Source organism: Rhea americana, unplaced genomic scaffold (assembly GCF_003343005.1).
Source record: "Rhea americana isolate MKP2758 unplaced genomic scaffold, rheAme1 scaffold_163, whole genome shotgun sequence".
NCBI lineage: Eukaryota > Metazoa > Chordata > Aves > Rheiformes > Rheidae > Rhea > Rhea americana.
In genome coordinates, this window is record NW_028185739.1 from 71,484 (window position 1) to 76,905 (window position 5,422).

The 5,422-nt window shown below is 64.5% G+C and overlaps 1 protein-coding gene across 1 annotated transcript in view; it reads left to right on the top strand.

Moving 5' to 3' along the window:
• Positions 1-3,678: 3,678 nt before the first annotated feature.
• PRELP (proline and arginine rich end leucine rich repeat protein) overlaps positions 3,679-5,422 on the top strand; it is a 12,175-nt gene continuing 10,431 nt past the window's right edge. Inside the window, exon 1 of the mRNA XM_085300329.1 lies at positions 3,679-3,996. The gene's annotated coding sequence lies outside the window, so the exon portion shown is untranslated. The remainder of the gene's footprint in view (positions 3,997-5,422) is intronic.

The following is a 5,422-nucleotide window of genomic DNA, read 5'->3' on the forward strand; positions in this document are numbered from 1 at the left end:
GCCCCTCCGCACCAAGGCACGGCTCGGGAAACGGGAAAAAGAATAAAAGCTCGGCACGACGCGGGAAATACTACAGGTTGCCTAGGCAGAAAGGGCACCCGGCTCTGCGTCCCGGCGAGCCCGGAGCTCCCTCCTGCCTCAGTTTCCCCAGGCGAGCACGAACCCCGCCGCTGCCGGCGATGCAGACCCCCGGCCTCCCTCCCCACCGCCCTCCTGCTGCGGGGGACGCTGCCCTGCCTCGCTTGGCTGGCGGGGGGGATCCTCCTCCCCGGTGGGCTTTTCCCGACCCCGGGAGCTGGCCTGGCGGTGGGCTCGCTGTGCCGTGCCACGTCCCCGGCAAAGCCAGAGCCGAAAGGGCTCCGGGTGGGAAGCCACCGCGGGGTTGGCTTTGCTCCAGCATGGCCGCTCGCGCCCTCCGGCCGGGAGGGCTGCAGGCAGCACTCGGGCAGCGCGAGCCCTTCGGCCAGGGTGAATTTTGAGTGACTTGCACGCGGTTTTTCCATTACCTAATTATTCCCTTGCCGCGGCAGTGGATGTGTTTGGTTGCCGTAATACCCAAACCATTCTCCAGGGGAGATTTGCCCATAGATTTAATGACCAAACCAGCCAAGCAGTGTTCAAACTCTGGGTTATTTCGTGTTTTTCCTCTCTTTCCTTACAAACACCTGGCTGGGGCCGAGGGTGACGGGCTTTCTCAGCCACATTTCTCACCCAGGAGCGAGTGCAGCTTGTTCTTTCCAGCCTGTCCCCCGCCTGCCCCAGCCCATCCCCGCTGGTGCTGCTGTGCCTGGGGTGGGGGTGGGGGGGCTGCTCCCAGTTTGAGCAGAGCAAGATGCACAGGGATGGCCTGGCAAGGGGGTATTTGGGCTCGCCTGCCCGAGCGTCGCCGGTCCCCGAGCCTCCCGGCCACGCTGCTCCTCCTCGGGTCCCCGGGGCTCCCCCCGTCCCTGCTCGGAGCTTTGGGGGCCGCTGCCCGCGCCCCAGGACCGGCTCTGCCCGGGGTGGCCACAGCAGCATCCGCAGCCGCGGGGCCTCGGAGGCGGGATTGCCGGGAGCTGGGCGGGAGAGGCCGGCGCGCGGCGGAAACCCCCGGGCACGAGGCTGGCCGGCTTCGAGGCTCTGCTGCTAAACCCACAATTTGCTGTTTCGTATAAAGCACCCTCCGCTCCGAGCGAGGGACCACAGGGATATCTTGAGTTTCCTTCTTTTTTCATTTCTTCCGTTTCTGAATTTTAATATCTGGCTGTCAGAAAGAGCCGCCGCAGCATCAGTCACCTGGGTTTGTACAGCAGCAAGCGCAGCAGAGGCTTCGCTTGGTGGGTGGTGGGGGACCAGGGGGGTTTCGATTATAAATAATAAATTTCCTTCTGGCCAAAAAAACATTTTATGCTGTTTTTTCTGAGGATCCTGGCCCTGGCGGAGATGCGGGGATTTAAGCCTGCTTTAAGGCCAGGCTGCCGAGGAGCCGCGGCGGGCTGGGGCCGGGGCCAGGGCTCGCTGTGCCGCCGTGTTTACCAGCTCCACGGCTGTCCCTTGCGTTGCCACGTGCGATACAGCCCGTTCTCGCAAACCTGGCTCGGGCTCCCGGTGCTTTTGCGCTCAAACATTTCCTTTCTCAGCTCAGCCAGACCAAAGTCGTGTTTCTGCTACAGATCGCTGCAGAACGAGCTGGGCAAGGGAGATAACTGCAGGGCTCCGGCACCGGGCACCGGGATGCTGCCGGCGCAGGCAAGCGGTGCAAGCCGGGAGCCCGTGGAGCCGGTGCGATGCTGGGGCAGGCAGGGAGCCGTATCCAAAACCGCGGTGCCCCGGGGAAGCTCCCCCCTGCCCACTGTCATCCCTTCATAGCAATGAGTGAAAAAAAAGCCGAGTTGCATGAAAAGGAGCGAAACGTAAAAGCAAAAGCGGCTGGTAGAAAACCTGCAGGCAGCACCAAGTTCAGGATCTCCTGAGACGAGTAAAAGGTGCAAGAGCAGGTGCGATCAGCAGGGACCCGGCGCCGGCAGGAGCAGGAGCAGGGCCAGGTTTCTCTGCAAAGGTCTAACGCGAGCGCGTGGTGCCCAGACCGAGCCGGAGCTGCGCCCAAAGCTGCCGCCTGTTGCTTCTTCAAAAATAGAAAGAGCGTCTTTGAAGGTGGATTTGAAACTTGGACATTAGAAGAAATTCCTGCAGGAGGAAAACTCAACAAACAGTGTCCCTTGGCTGAGGGCAGAATTTGTAATCACAAGCTTTTTTGAAGGGCTTTTGCACTTCCCGGCAATGGGAGCCGTGTCTGCAGCTTCGCAGGCTCTCCCAGCACCGTGGGTGAAGTCTGGGATCCAAGAGCCCGCTCCAAGCCAGGCTTTGCAGGGCGGCTTCTGAGCAAGCACTTGCCATCTGTGCCTCAGTTTCCCCTTCTCTTTCCAGCCTTCGCTGGGACCATGCCAAGTCTTCTCAGTGTCCAGCTAATAGCACAGCTCTTTGGGGGGGGGGGGTTACTAGCTACGTGTCTATTCGGTAGCAGGAAAAAAAAAACCCATGAAACATGTAGCCAAGGATCTGCTGGCTTTAGGGAATCTTGACTGTTTTTTAAAACAATTAGTGTGAATCTCCCAGCTGGAAAACAACATTCTCTTTCCCTATTGATTCTGATCCTTTTCCAGCTGGCAAACACATGTCTCCATCCCGATGCTTTGTTTAAACAACACAAAACACCAGTGTGGTTTCCATCCTTTCCCTTTTCTGCCTTGCGCTCGAGCTACCTGCTGGGTTTTAGGCATCCGAGCGCCCCAGCGGGCTGCGGGCCGAGGGCTGGGGCCCCTCTCAATCCCGCTCCGGCAGCCTCCCCGGCAGGGCTCTGCTTCCAGGCCGTGGGGCGGCCGCAGTCTCCCGGGAAAAATATGTGTTTTAGGGTTGGAGGGAGCTGCAAGCTGGGGGAGCCCGGTGGATGGGAACGCTGGAGCGGCAGGTCCCAGGTGTGATTTTGGCTGTGCAGCCGAGCGAGGAGCTGCGGGGAGGGCAGATGGGACCCTGCTGGGGGCCGTTTGGGTCGTGAGCGAGCAAAAGCGGCTCTGGCTCCTGACCCCTCCGGCAGGTTGGGCTTGGAGAGGGCGAGAAACTCCTGCCCGCGTCCGAGACAGCCGCAACGGGGGGGCTCACTGGTGTTGGGGATGCCCGTGGGAATGGGGTTCTCCGTCGACATGGATTCCCATGGGAACGGGGCTCGCTGGTGACAGGATGCCCGTGGGAACGGGGCTCGCGGGCGCTGGGGATGCCCGTGGGAACGGGGCTCCCCCGTGGCAAGCGCTGTGCCGGGCCAGGCCTGGAGGTCCAGTGCCCCCCAGCCGGGACCCTGCCACCCTTCCCGTGGGCACTGACTGTGGGGACGAGTCCCGCCCCCCTCCAGCTGCTCCCCGTCCTCCTTTTTCTTAAGTGTCACCAGGATTTGGATTAAAGCTGTCACCAGCTGCGAGCGAAGCCTCTGGCAGGGGCTGGGGGCACCTGGGTGTCCCCCGTCGCAGGCGGGGGACCAGGCACAGGCTGCTGGCACGCGCCGAGCCCCCGGGACAAGCCGGACGCGCAGCTGGGCCCAAGCACACGCTCCTCCAAGAGGGGCCGTGGCAAGGGCTGGGCTTATTTAAATTATTAATTAGCTCCGTTTTTAAACACGGCTGCTGGGCGGCAGCCGGAGCTGCTGCGAAGCGCCCGCCCCGCGGCAGGCAGGCAGGCCAGGCCGGCGTGTGTGCGTGCGTGTGTGCGTGCGGGCGGGCGGCTCGGCGCCCCAAGCCCTCGGCTGCAGCAGAAAGACGTTTCGGTCGGCGCCGGGCCTCGGCGGCCCCCCGCCTCCCGCGCTCCCAGCCGCCCTCGGCGAGCCGAGCGAGCCCTCGGCGGAGGCGCGCGGCCGGCGCAGCAGCAGCAGCAGCAGCAGCAGCGGCGGCGGCGGCAGCAGGAGCCGCGCGCCCGCGGAGCCGCTGTCCCGCGCGTTGCGAGAGGCAGAGGAGGGAGAGGAGCGTGCAGGTAAGCCGCGGCCGGGGCTTCTCCCCGCGCCTGACGCTGCAGCCCGGGCGCTGCCGCTCCTGCCCGCTCCAGCCTCTCCGACGTGCAAACATCTGCTGTTGCTTTTTCTCGCCTCTCTCGTGTTTTCTCTTCTTCAGCAGCTGCAGTCTTTCTGCTTTCTATTTTTTTCCTTCCTCCAAGAGTTTTTTCTCAGCCTGGGACAGGGTGGTGGTGGTGGGGGGGGTATTTAGGGCTGCAAAGGCAGCCAAAAGTCCCGTGCATGCTAGTGCCGCGGAGGCTGCCAGCCACTTCCCGGGGGGCTCGCGGGGACCCCCTGCTCCCTCCCGGGACCTCCTGCTCCCTCCCGGGACCCACTCATCCCCTGCTGCGGGAAGCAGCAGCGAAAGCGTTTGAAGAGGAGGAGGAGGAGGAGGAGAGGCTGCGAAGAGACCGGCCGCCCCGGAGCCGGGGCTTTGCCGTTTCGTCCTCCGAAGGCAGCCGGTCACCCCACACCCCCCGTGCCGAGCACGCTGGCCGAAACGGCCGGGGGCAAAGGGCTCGGCGGGGTCCGCGTCCACGCCGCAGCGGGGGCCACCCGGCCCCTGCCTGCCGCAGGAGTGGGGGGCAGAGGGGGGTCTCCCGCCGCCCCCACACCGGCACATCCAAGGCGTGTTGGTAGCCAGCTGATCCCGTGCACGGGGCAGAGCCGCGCGGGGGCTGGCGAGGGTCAGCCCCCTTCCCGCAGGTACGGATTGGACCCGGACCTTCGTCTCCCCTCCGGCAGAGGCAGGAGATGCAGGGAGGAAGGAACAGGATAGGGATGTTCACCGTAGCCCCAGGGGAAGGGTTTGCGTGTTGGGAAGAGCCTCGTGTTAGCCCGGACCCTCCCTGCCCTGCTTGTTTGAAAACTGGGTGCTTGCAGGAGAAGTACGTGCGCGGTGGAAAGTGGAAATTCATCCTCTTGGCAGCTGAATGCAAAGCACGCGGCACGTGGGAGCTTGGGAGCCCTGCGCGGCGCCTTCCTTATGTGGTGCTCGGCCGCCAGCATCCCGCAGGGCGCCGGAGGAGCCTCCCGGGAAGCGCCCGTTGCCGGCTGCTCCGCCGGGCCGGGCAGCGGGGTCGCGGGCGCTGGCGGAGGCGACGGGCCGAGCGTTTCCACCTGGGATCGAAGAGATTGAAGTGCAGCTGTGGGAGGCTTCGTCCTCGGGAAGGGCCTGGGAGGGAGCTGGTAAGGCACCAGGGAGCAGCTCCTGGCCCCCGGGGAAAGCGGAGCCGGGAGAGGGCCGTGCGAGGAATCGGCTCGGGGGGCGCAGCGTGCGCGCGGGGGGCCGGCCCGCGGCTCGGTGTGATCGCTTCGGAAGCGGCCGCTCGCCCCAGCTGCTTGTTTTCTGCGTCCAGCCAGTTGCAGCGTGCGTGGTGAGGAGCCCCGGGGAAGGTTCGGGTTGCA